The sequence below is a fragment of the Palaemon carinicauda genome, chromosome 9 (assembly GCF_036898095.1).
Source record: "Palaemon carinicauda isolate YSFRI2023 chromosome 9, ASM3689809v2, whole genome shotgun sequence".
In the NCBI taxonomy this organism is placed as follows: Eukaryota; Metazoa; Arthropoda; class Malacostraca; order Decapoda; family Palaemonidae; genus Palaemon; species Palaemon carinicauda.
In genome coordinates this window covers 5,781,137-5,795,400 of record NC_090733.1, presented here as the reverse complement: position 1 = coordinate 5,795,400, position 14,264 = coordinate 5,781,137, and positions in this window count along the sequence as shown.

The window sequence follows — 14,264 nt, the reverse complement described above, 5'->3', positions numbered from 1 at the left end:
ACCTCATAAGTGACCTAGATCAGCTGAAAAGTGAACCAAATGAAACTTGTTGTAAAATCATCAGTACCACCCCAGAAATAGTGAATGACAATCAATCTTTCAATGTACTTTACAACATTAAATTTGTTTCATGTTCAAAGTAACTGAAGAAATGGACCAAGACAAATCGGCTTCCCAGTTGGAAGATCTATTGGAAAGTTTCACAGAGGAGCTATCTCAAACTGGAGATGAAAATAATTGTACATCACCAAGAATAAACGGGAAGGTAATGAAAATTTCAACTTCTAATTGTTTTAGTGGTGTTTTCAGATCGTTTTAGAACAAACATTTGTTATTGTATGAAGTACTAATGGTATTAAGAAGTTTGTTATTTGTGGAAGTTTTTTTTCTAGGGTAATAAAAATTGTGCGGTGGCCTCCATCTTTTTCATCTGCAAAACGTTAACTGAAGAGGATAAACAGAGAATTGAGAGAACAGGACCCTCCTTGAAAAATGCAGCATCCATTCGTTCCATCTTGATGAGTAACAAATATGAAGAAGTCACTATGAGGATTATGAGCTCTGACTTTTGTGGTGAAATGTACCATCCCTCCTGCCACCGAAGATACACTGCTGTGAAGAGACCAGAAAATGAGTTGTGTCCATCAAAGAGAGATACAAGGTCAAGCAGTGTCTTGCCAAAGACTGAGAGACATGGCATCTTAAAGAGAGAGTGTATCTTCTGTGGGAAGGAGAGGAAAAAGAAACGGGGAAAAGAGGAACCGCATACATTAATTGCAACAAAAGGTGGCTGTGATACACTATTGGAGTGGGCCCATAGATCCACAAATGACCATTTCAAAATTTTGATCATGGGCAATATTGATCTTATTGCCAAAGAGGGTAAATACCACAAGTCGTGCAGATGGCATTTCATGCATGAGACAGAAGTGGCAGAAAAAAGTTGTGCAACACCTCATGATATCCGGAAAAGGGCATTCAAATCACTGTGTGGTTTCATCACAGAACAAATTATCCAAAATGAAAAGTCACTGATGGTGACATCATTGTTGAATAAGTACAAAGCTGAATACACAAGTAATGGAGGTGATCCCCAAGATGTTGACGCATACACAACACAAAATCTGATAAGGAAAGTTCAAGATAAATTTGGTGACCAAGTCCGAGTGAAGCTTGCTGACAATAGAAGGGGAAATTTCATCCATGCCGCATCACTCACTGAAGAACAGGCACGAGTACATCTGTATGACAACACAAAGGAACATGAGGAAAATGAAAAACTTATATGGGCGGCCCTCCATCTTCGTTCCCAGATCATGCAGTTGCCAAAATTCAAAGTGCCTGATCCAGCCACAGTGCAAAATTTGAAAGAAAGTGCACCGGATATACCAAAGCAACTGGAGCTGTTTTTTAGAAGCCTCTTAGGTGGCCTTACACCAAACTTACAAGGGCCTCAAAATGGGGCAATTGACCGAAGGGCCACATCGATGGCATCTGATGCTGTGTTCAATGCTACGCAACTGGGCGGGCGGCAACAAAAGAAACTGAGAAGTATCTCCTCGGAACATTGCAGAGGGGGCAGGTAGCAAGACAACAATTCGAAAGAGAGTGGCACAAGGACTCGGCAAGATTTCTGAAGTCAGTAAAAAGGATAAGGGTGAAAAAAGGGACGACTCTTGCTACAGAAACTGCAAAGAGGGTTGAAAGTCTGAGAGACTTTTTCATAAGAATCATCATTGTTGTGGCCGAAAATAACAACTTCGATCTCAGGCACGTTCTTAGGTACCCAATCACGTTATATCCTCTTTCCCTGGCACATGCTGATGGAGCACTCTTGAAGAGCAGGAAGCATACATTACTGAATAGGCTGGAAGAGTTCCAGAAAGACACACCAATCCCAACAGAGGTACATCAAGGTATTTGTGTTCGGATATATGATGGAGGCCTGCTTATTCATTCTGTCTTGTCAGTGTTGAATGTTGGAACATTGTATGGAGCTATTGCCTAAACCATCCTATCTACAGTATGCACTGGTGGAGGGGATGAAATCCATGTCTGCCTTGATAAGTACGTCGAAAATTCAGTCAAGGACAGTGAGAGAAAATTATGTGGTGCAGAAGATTTTGTTTACACAATCACTGGACCTAACCAGACAATGAGACATAAAGGAGCAAAACTTCTCAATAATGGAATGTTCAAAAACAAACTTGGAAAATTTCTGCTAAAGGAATGGGGGGGGGGGAAATCACTATTGGAACATCCTAAATAGAAAAACACTGTATGCCTCTTATGGCGGTGAATGTTTCCAATATATGCCAAATGCCTTCCAGGAAATCTCAGTGACCAGCCCATCTCACCTCCAGGCCAACCACGAGGAGGCAGATACCCTTATAGCATTCCACCTGGAAAATACCTCAGGAAGCAAGGTCCTTGTACGAGCATCCGATGCAGATGTTCTCATTATACTTATTGGTATACTTGGAAATCAAGACCCAGAAGTGAGGTCCTCCAAAAATGTCTTCATGGACTGTGGCAGCGAAAACAGCAGGCGATACAGTAATGTCACCAATATAGTAGAGGTCCTTGAGGAGCAAAAATCAGGACTCCCAAAAGCACTGCCAGGTAACCACACATTCACTGGATGTGACTTCACATCAGCCTATTACAGGTAGGATTTTGTTCCACTTTTAACTGACAGATTGAGTTGGCATACTCATTGTACAGCAAAGATTTAGAATCATGACAAAATGAAGTTAATTAGTTTGAAGAGGTAGCCATGCCGTTGTTACCAACATGATTCATATTCCCCTTCAGGAAAGGCAAAGTCAAACCTCTTATACTTGAGAAGGACCCTACTGGAAGCTTTCTCCAGTTGTTCTCCAACATGGGTGAAGTTGACATAGACGTGGCATCCGAGTTTGTTTGCAAGATGTATGGCCAAAACAAAGAACGTGATGTAGATGAAGCACGTTATAGAAAAATTATGCAGATGTCGGGCACAGTAGATAAGGTATATATGTATCAAGTGTGTTGGGTTTTCAGGATGTAACATGTCTCCCTTGAATTGACTTAAGAGAGTAACAATGTATTCATATCGTAACCTCTAATGCACATTCTATGATATTTCTTTCTGTCTCTCACTCTAGGGTCTTAACAACCAACATTTAATTTGACACGAAAAGCATTCTGAGTGTATCACTCAATTATTTCAATCTAATCTAACTTAAAAACATTCTCTTTTGAAGTATTATGTCATATGATTCCACATTCCTTTCAGGAAAACCCACTTCTTCATATCAAAAAGGTTGACTGCGCATTGTTGCCCCCAACAGGTCGGACACTTAAGAAAAAACTACTGAGGGAACACTACGTGACAGTTTTGTGGAGTTATGCTAAGACAAAATCACCCGATCAAGGCCTATGCGCCATTGATTATGGTTGGGCAGTAGATGGTGACTTGCAGCCAACCTGGTTTGACAGACCAGCCGTTCCTGATTCTTTATTTGCTAATGACAGTGACAAAGATCAGGAAATTCTTAGTTAATCAGAGGAAACAGTGATGGAAACAGATAACCTTGATGAACTGAGTGACTATGACCAGTGTGAGGATGAGCCATGGAGTGAGGACTCAGATTCTGATACTGAAGAGATGGATTAGTATATTTAATAGTTGGTCCTCCATTGACACAATGCATTTAATGCAAGGTTATAGTATGTGCACAAAACATTTAATGATGTAATATATATGGCCAGCCGGATTTATCCCTCCTTTTTTACTATTATTTCTCAGCATCCACAATGATGTGAAAGGAATTATTATGGATTATATTTTCATTCAGTCTGATCAATTCTATTGTGCATGTACGATATTAGATATTAAATATTAGATATTAGATATATGTTTAAGGAAATCCATTGTAACTGTTCGATGATAGGCACTTATTATCAGATGGCGTTATTTACTTTGGTGTGTTTCAGAAAACATAATTTAAATTTTGTTTATATTTACTTCTTCAATATTTTTTATGCATTACATTGTCAGGGATATAGATGTTCTATGGGAAATAATGTTCACTTCAACATTGGCCAGTGATGAATATACATGAAAATTTTATATGTTCGTTTCATTGTATTTCATCTGTTTCGCTTACAAGCTAATCTAGCTTAACCCCTTCTGGACTTGGATGTAGTGACCAGTGTTACAAAGCATCATTACACATTGGTCCTGAAGGAATTAATTATGGGGTCTGGTCCTTTAGGCATGTCTGACAGGGGTACCCCACCACAGAAACTGTTAGTGGTCATTCACTATACCTGGAGTAGTACTGATAATTTTCCAACAAGTTTCGTTTGGTTCGCTTTTCAGCTGATCTAGGTCACTTATGGGGTCTGGTCATTTGGGCATGACTGTCAGGGATACCCCACCACAGAAACTGTCTGTCAGTGGTCATTCACTATACCTGGGGTGGTACTGATGATTTTACAACAAGTTTCATTCGGTTCACTTTTCAGCTGATCTAGGTCACTTATGGGGTCTGATCATTTGGGCATGTCTGTCAGGGGTACCCCACCACAGAAACTGTCTGTCAGTGGTCATTCACTATACCTGGGGTGGTACTGATGATTTTCCAACAAGTTTCATTTGGTTCGCTTTTCAGCTGATCTAGGTCACTTATGGGGTCTGGTCATTTGGGCATGTCTGTCAGGGGTACCCCACCATAGAAACTGTCTGTCAGTGGTCATTCACTATACCTGGGGTGGTACTGAAGATTTTACAAGAAGTTTCATTCGATTCGCTTTTCAGCTGATCTAGGTCAATTTTGACGTGGCAGTCACGCCACCACACAAAAAGTCTGTCAGTACCCATTCCCAGTTCCTGAAGGTATAAGGGACATTTCAACACCATTATCAAGTGGTTCACTTTCCAGCTGATCTAGGTCAATTTTTCCGTATCACTTTCATGCCGCTGAGGGTCACACCCACCACCAGATCCCCGGCAGACTTCAGTTTTCATAAACAGTGATGTACATACAACATTACTATAACTAAGAAAATTGGTTCGCTTTTCAGCTACCCAAACCACTGCGGGCTCCTGCTCTATATTGTTACTATTTAACATGATAAACGGAGAACCATTATAACCCAAAGTTAACCTATAGAATGGAATTCCTTTATATACAAGGGGGTTGTGGTGGCCTATTGGAAACGTCCCTGCCTGCGTTTCGTCTCCCTCTCAAGCTCGATAGATTTTTGTAGTGTCTGCAACCTCACCATCGTTCGTGCTAATAACTTGAGGGAGACTATAGGTCTATCTGCTGGGTCATCAGCAGCCATTCCCTGACACTTCCCTAGTCTTAGTGTAGATGAAGATGGGTCCTAGGCACTGATCATAGAGTATATATATATATATATATATATATATATATATATATATATATATATATATATATATATATATATATATATATATATATATATATATATATATATATATATATATATATATATATGGTAAATCTCTAGGTATATGAGTCCCTGCTGGGGTGGACACCTGAACATGGTGAAAGTGTTTGTCTATCTACATGATTAGCGAAGCTGTACTACAGTAGCCAGAGCCACCCATACTAGGTTGATTTGCTGTTAGCGATCAGACAAAAGTCTCCCAACATCGCCATTCAGCAGTGGCCAGCGTAGTAATGAAAACTGGCCAATCATCAGGCATAAATAAGGACACGACTGAGGCCTTTGTCCTGCAGTGGACTATAAAAAGCTGCATTTGTTATTGACCTGTTGTTACATATATACATATATAGGGCTACATTTATATTATACATTATAGTATGTACGAAAGAGAGCAATGATCTAGACATTCTTCATTATCCATTGTGTTGAGTCATGCAATCATTTATTCTTCAATATCCCAGAATCATTATTTCTGCGTAATGGGAAAATCTATCGACATTAATATACTGTTATGGAAAATGTAATTATTATCTTTGCAGCGATTACTTCACTGATGAAACCTTATCTAGGTTGTTAATAATTATGAATTTTTCTTTCTTAATTGTTACTAAGCCATTCCACCTGAATGGCTTGGTGCTAAGCGAACGTGCGTTAGTGAGATTTATAAAGCTACTTTCATGCTTTACTCTCTCTCTCTCTCTCTCTCTCTCTCTCTCTCTCTCTCTCTCTCTCTCTCTCTCTCTCTCTCTCTCTCTCTCAAAATACCACCTTTTATAGTTGTTTAAAGATCGCTCATGGATGACAGAGGCAGGGGATAGTGAGTTTGCCTTAGCATGCAGGACAATGCCATAGTGACTGACAATATATACATATGATCAGCGGCCAAGCCCTCTCTACCTAAGTTAGGACTAGGGAGGGTCAGGCAATGAACACTGATAACTCAGCAAGTAAATCCTAAATGCAGCCCCAAACCCCTATCCTTAGCTTACAAGGATGGTAAGTTTGCATGCACTAAAGGAACTAACGAGCTTGAGCGGGACTCGAACCCCAGTCTGGCGATCACCAGGTAGATATAATGCTGTCAAGAGTAGTTACAGAAATCAAGTAGGAAAAGAATTGATAAAAGATAAAGAACGAAGAAAACCAGATAAAAATCAAAGTAAAATAGGTAACATAAACAACAGATGAATTATAATGTGAGACTCTCGTCATTCTGCTCAACAAAGTAATGTTTTGAATGTGGTGGATGATATGCAAAGAAGTGCATGTAATTGTATGTACAACTGTAAACTTGTCCAACTAGAGATGGCATCAACAGAGTAGATATTGATCGAAACCATAGTGACTCTGGGAATGTAATATCTGGTGTTCCTTAAGGTAATGGTTTGGTCCATTAATGTTCCTCTACCCTGTGTAATAAAGAGCTCTCTCTCTCTCTCTCTCTCTCTCTCTCTCTCTCTCTCTCTCTCTCTCTCTCTCTCTCTCTCTCTCTCTCTTTCTCAATTTATATATATATATATATATATATATATATATATATATATATATATATATATATATATATATATATATATATATATATATATATATATATATATATATATATATATATATGTCATTTCATTCCTTTCTCGTTCAGCGGCATTGACAGACCTTTGACTGCTCGATCCTTCCGTATCCCTCCCGGGTGGAGTAGTCATACCCTATTGAGAAGGGGTACTCTTAGAGGTTCACTTAGAAACCGTTATTTTTCATAATTTACTGAAACTGCTGTGTTGTAGTTAGAGAAGGGGAGGGGGAGGGAAGGGTTTAATCAGTGTGTGCGTATGTGTACATATCTATGTAATTACATCAATTTTGACGGCTCGAGTGCCCGAGTGCTATATATTAGCCTTGAAACCAAACTTGTTGCTTATGCAGATGATGCTACTCTCGTTGCATCAATTTCATCTTAAAATTTAGACGCATGGTTGCTGAATCCTTTAATAGAGATGTAGCTTGAATTGGTGAAATGTTGTAAATCATAAGGGATAAAAAAAACAAAAACAGCGGCTCCTCTGCATATAGATCTTTGCATTGGCAATGTCTTCTTAACAATGCACAAGAATATAGGCTTATATAGAAAGTCTTTCTATAACACTTTTGGTGATCAATCTCTCCTTTCATTCTATCATGTTTTAAGTTTATTTCTTATCTAGTCTTGAGCTGCATGCAAACTTGAATCCTAATTTTTTGGACATAAATTTTATATCTATTAAATTCTTTATCTCTATGACTATTAATCTCCAGCATCTTCATTCAGTTAATTTTGTGTGCATTCAACATTCAAGTCTTCATAATTCTTATCATCCTCTGCATTTAGATCCTCTTATACTGTACCATCATATACAAAGTACAAGGTATGCCGTTAATTCTGATAGTCTTGCCTTCTCCATCATATGGTCAATGCTGAAGTACACGAAACTATTGTTATCTTCATGGTGTAGTGTATGGTGGATTGATATATGCAATCATCTTAGCAAGAGAAAAAAATCTTCTCCACTTTTCCATCACTATTCTGATGACAGTTTAGATTTACAGAATAATTTATGTTACTCATAGATAATTGCCTGTTTAACTCATACCAAGTAGTATCTACTTCATAAATGCACAATACAATATAAAAAATATTCAGTATCAAATATGATTCAAATAAGTCTTTAGGCAAGACTCTGGATATGTATTGCATTTTCTGATGTAAATGAAATTTTATTCAGACGACCCACTTTTGATTTTGTAAAAAATAGGTCCAAGTAAAATATAAAATGTGAGAAATATAGGCTGATAATAATGATTATAATACGTATTATTATTGTTATTATTATTATTATTATTATTATTATTATTTGTAGTAGTAGTAGTAGTAGTTGCTGTTGTTGTTGTTGTTGTTATCCTACTACTATTACTACTACTACTTAGGAACAACTACTACTACTACTACTACTACTACTACTACTACTACTACTACTATTATTATTATTATTATTATTATTATTATTATTATTATTGTTGTTGTTGTTGTTGTTATCTTACTACAACTACTACTACTACTGTTCACTGAATAGTGGAAACGGAAAGAAAAAGATTTTCTTTGTAGAATCTTTGAAAAACTTCATGTGAAAATTAGCTCTGGAAACGAAATGACGGATTTCGAAATTCTCGGAATTAATTTCTTCATTGAGATTTCGTCCGATTTTCTCATATTGTTGTTGATTAGTTTTGTATTATATAAAGGTAAATCTTTTCTACCTTTCGAGGATGAGCTGTATCCCCCAAAAAGTTGTGTCAATTTCTTCATTTTTTCTTGCAATTGGGATTCTGGTTAAAGAAATTGAGCCCTATCCCGAAAAGTTATGTAAAATACTTAATTGTTTTCTTGCAATTAGGATTTTGTTTAAAGAAATTGAGCCGTATCCCTAAAAGTTATGTAAAATACTTCATTGTTTTCTTGCAATTAGGATTTTAGTTAAAGAAATTGAGCCGTATCTCTAAAAGTTATGTAAAATATTTCATTGTTTTCTTGCAATTAGGATTTTAGTTAAATAAATTGAGCCGTATCCCGGAAAGTTAAATAAATTACTTTATTGTTTTATTGAAAGTAAAATTTAGGTTAAAGAAATTGAGCCGCATTTCAAAAAGTGATGTAAATTACTTTATATCGTTTTCTTGAAAGTATGATTTTAGTTAAATGATCGGAGCCGTATCCAAAAAGTATGTAAATAGTCTTAGTTTTTTTATTTATTTTATTTTATTTTTTTTATTTTTTTTTTTTAAAGTAGGACTTTAGTCAAAAGAAATTGAACAGTATTCCGAAAAGTTATTGAAGTTATTTTATTGTTTTCTTTAAATTTGGATTTTACTTAAAGATATTTAGGATTATTCCAAAAGTTATATAAATTACTTTATCGTTTTCCTGAAAGTAGGATTTTAGCTAAAGAAATTGAACCGTATCTCAAAAGGTTATGTGAATTATTGCTTTGTTGAAAATAGGATTTCAGTTAAAGAAATTGAGCCGTATCCCAAAAAGTTATATATATTACTTTTTTTTTTTTAGAAGTATGAATTTGTTTAAATGAAATTGAGCCGTATCCCCCCAAAATATGTAAATTACCTTCTTCTTGAAAATGTGATTTTAGTTGAAGAAATTGAACCATATCCCAAGAGTTATGTGAATTACTTTATTGTTTTTTTTTTTTTTTTTTTTTTTTTGAGAGTAAGATTTTAGTTGAAAGAAGTTGAGCCATATCCCAAAATGTTAAGTAAATTACTTTATTGTTTTCTTGAGAGTAAGATTTTAGTTAAAAGAAGGTGAGCCATATCCCAAAATGTTAAGTAAATTACTTTATTGTTTTCTTGAAAATAAGATTTTGGTTTAAGAAATTGAGTCGTATCCCAAAAAGTTATGAAAAATACTTTATTATTTTTTTTTAAAAAGTAGGATATCGGTTAAAGAAACCGAATCGTATCCCAAAAATTTATGTAAACCCAAACAGTTCTGTAAATTACTTTATTGTTGTCTTGAAAGTAGGATTTTAGTTAAAAAGAAATTGATCTGTATCCCAAAATGTTAAGTAAATTACTTTATTGTTTTCTTAGAAATAAGATTTTAGTCAAACCAATTGTACCGTATTACAAAAAGTTTTGTAAATTGATTTACTGTTTTCTTAAAGATAGGTTTTTATTTAAGAAATTGAGCTGTATCCCTAAAGCTTATGCAAATTACTTAATTGTATTCGTGGGAAGAGGATATTAGTTAAAGAAATTGAGCCGTATCCCCCTAAAATTATGAAAATTACTTTACTGTTTTCCTAAAAACAATATTTCAGTTAAAGTAATTGAGCCGTATCCTAAATAAGTTATGTAATTTACTTTTTTGGTTTCTTAAAAATAGGTTTTTTGTTAAAGAAATTGAGCTGTATCCCAAAAAGTTGTGTAAATTACTTTATTGTTTTCTTGAAAGTAGGATTTTGGTTAAAGAAATGGAGCCTAGTCTCAAAAGGTTATATATACTACTTTATTATTATTATTAATTTTTCCATAATAGGATTTTAGTTGAAGAAATTGAGCTTTAAAAAAGCGAGGCTCTTTCCAAGAAAGAAATGGAAATAAGAACTAAAGCTTTCCAGAGTGTTACTTTAATTAAATTCTTATGTAAAGTCGTTTCACTTGTGGGTCATCACCGCACACACAGGTTCTTCAATTTCAATAGGGAAAAATAGCAATATACTAGATACTAGATTATAATCTCTGTCTCTCTCTCTCTCTCTCTCTCTCTCTCTCTCTCTCTCTCTCTCTCTCTCTCTCTCTCTCTCTCTCTTATGAGGTAGATTCATTTGACATAAATAACAAAAATAATAAAGAAAGCATCAGTGTCCCGTTGTGAACGTGAGCTGATAAGATTACATAAGTCCTATTCTGACTTTAATTAAGAACCGAGGCTTATCATTTGCAATTTTTATTATCTCGAAGGAGAAGTAATGAATAACTTGCCTATTGGAATAGAAGATATTCATCCTCTTCCTTCATCACCTTTTGTTTATATTATTATTATTATTATTATTATTATTATTATTATTATTATTATTATTATTATTATTATTGTTATTATTATTATTATTATTGTTATTATAGAAGATTACAACTGCCTCTGTGGCATTTATTTCGTAGTTCAGTTTTTCAATTGTTCAAATTTTCCTTTCAACAACAGTACTGCATGCTGCCAGTTGCTCAGCTATGTTGGTCATCAGTAGGTAAAGAAAAATTATAAGATTTCATTGAAAATTTACTAGAAGTAAAATTAAGAGTAGGCTGCAACACGTTTCTAGAGGGTGCCGGCTGTTTCATCAGGCTAGAAGTTGAAGGATTTAAGTAGGACTGGTTCCATTTATATGGCTGAGGGTGGTAGTTGATTCAGGCGGTGGTCCCTGTGAGTGGAGGTGGTACCGAGCTTAGGAAGGAGCAGCTCTCCTATTGGCCGGGAGGGGATCCATCTCCGTCAGGCAGGCTGCTGCTGCACTCCCAGTCGTCGGAGTTAGGTGGGGTCTGAGTAATGCTAGGCTGGTCTCCCAGTATTGCACACTGACTGGCTCTGAGCTGGGTTTGCCGTCAGGCAAGCTGTTCTACCGCTCAGTTCCCAGCTCCCGGGAATTTCAGTCACAAGCAGACTGCCAGGTCGCTGATCGTCTTCATACTCAATGCTGAAGGCAATGGATTAGTGGTTCCTTCGGCGGGAGGGGAGGAGGAGCATTTCTTGGGTAGTGTTGAGGTTTGGCTTTTCCTGCTGGATAAGCATGTCCTCCATGATCATAAGTCTTCTGCAGTCCTGGGCATTACCAGTGATCGTGTTATTTCCAGTGATGTCCTCTTATTTTATGCTTTTGTTGTGCACCAGGTGTTGGTGCATCTTAATAGCCGCCTGCTTAACCTGGAAGGACAAATGTTTAGAAAATCTTATTGTTGTCACTGGAATATAACTCACCAGGGTATCCACAGACTGGGCATTCATAGGAATAAACGACAGTAGAGTTCTTCAGAATGTCCTACACTGAAGAAATTGTGCCGCATCACGAAAATTTATGTTAATCACTATAATGTTTTTTATTTTTTAAATATGATTTTGGTTAAAAAAGTTGAGCCGTATCCTAAAATAGTTCTGTAAATTAATTTAATGCTTTCTTAAAAATAGGATTTTAGTTAAAGAAATTGAGCCATATCCCAAAAGGTTATGTGAATTACTTTATTGTTTTCCTAAAAATAGTATTTTAGGTAAAGAAATTGAGCCTTATCCCAAAAAGGTTATGTAAATTACATTATTACTTGCTTATACATAGTATTTTAGCGAAAAAAAATTGTGCCGTACCCAGAAAATTCACTTTAATTACTATATAGGTTTTTGAAAATAGAATTTTGGTTAAAGAAATTGAGTTGCATCCTAAAATAGTTATGTAAATTACTTTATTGCTTTCTTAAAAATAAGATTTTAGTTAAGAAATTGAGCCGTATCCACAAGGTTTTGTAAATAGCCCACTGGTGAAAGAAAATAAATAAACTGCAAGGGAAGTAATGAATAATTAGAATAAAATATTTTAAGAACAATAACAACATTTAAACATATCTTTCATATATAAACTATAAAAAGGGTCTCATGTACGCTTGGTCAACATAAAAAAAAACATAAATAATACTATTAATATTCGTATAAACATTCATTATATAATCTCATTTGGGTATATTGCTCTGTTCATAAAATGAGTCAGTTGTTCATTAGAATAGCTACCAAGATTATAATATTGTTGTTCGCAGAAATAAATTACTTTAACGGCAAATTTTATTCCTTCTGAATAGTGGCTGTGTTCACGAAAATAATGAGGCCATTAAGATATTTCTTATGATTATGAGACCATAGAGCGATTTTCCCATATCAATATTTTTTTTTTGTTTTATTTGGGGGAAGCGATCATAGCTGTTATAAATGAGAAATAGTTAGTCAATTGGCCATAATATCTTTATTTCTTTCATTTTATTATTCTCTCTTATGTCTCTCTTTATGGTTCAAAGAGATTCGAGTGTCTATCTAGAATTATATTTTAATAAAATTAATGGGAATTAGGAAATCAAGATAAGTGTTATGAGTTCGTGAGATGGTAAAATAGAAGTTGCACCATTGTGATGAAAGCATGATTTGATTTTGGCCAGGGTGTGTAAGGTATGTCTTAGTGAGTAGGAGAGAGGATTGAACCTAGACATTATAATGACAAGTCTTGATTAAAAAGTAAGACTAATGAAGAAATATGAAACCCCGAGATAGTATTGCTATATGATGGAAAGCCTGTTTTTAAGATACAGATAACTAAAGGAGAATAAGTAACCCATGAAATACTGAATACTAATCCAGATAGCAAATTCGTAGATAATAAAAAAAATAACCTATATCGTGCAATAACAGGTAAAACGTAGATAAGAATCAGTATAAAAATATTAAAAAGAATTCTAAATGTCAGGAGAAAAGTCAAATCGATATTTTCATTTCAAATCATAACTGTTAATGAGTAACAAATTCCTTCTGTCAATCCAAGAAAGAAATTGAAATAAGAACTGAAACCTTCCAGAGCGTTACTTTAACTGGATTCTTATATAAAGTCTATTCAATTGTGGGTCATCACCGCTCACACCTTTTTTTTTCAATTTCAATACTGAAAAAATAGCAATATAGTAGATATCAGATTATAATCTCTCTCTCTCTCTCTCTCTCTCTCTCTCTCTCTCTCTCTCTCTCTCTCTCTCTCTCTCTCTCTCTCTCTGTCTTAAACTAGATTCATTTTGACATGAATAATAACAATAATAAAGTGAGCATCTGTGTCCCGATGTGAACGTGAGCTGATAAGATTATATACGGTCCAATTCTTACTTTAATCAAGAACCGAGGCTTATCCATTACAATTTTGATCATCTTGAAGGAGGAGCTATGAATAACGTGCCCATTTTATCACCTTATTTTATCACCTTTTGTTTAGTGGCATTATTTTGTAGTGGAGCTTTTCATTTGGTGTAATTTTCCTTTTTTTTAATGGTACTGCTTGCTGCCAGTAGCTGTTATATGTTGGTCACAGGTAGGTAGGGGATCAAAATACACAGATAAATTTTAAAATTTTTCTGTGTTTCCTCTCATCTTCAGGCTAGATGTGGACCATTATAAGGAGGACTGGCTCTATTTATACGGGCTAGGGTGGTAGTTAATTCAGGCGCTGGTCGTTGGTGTGTCC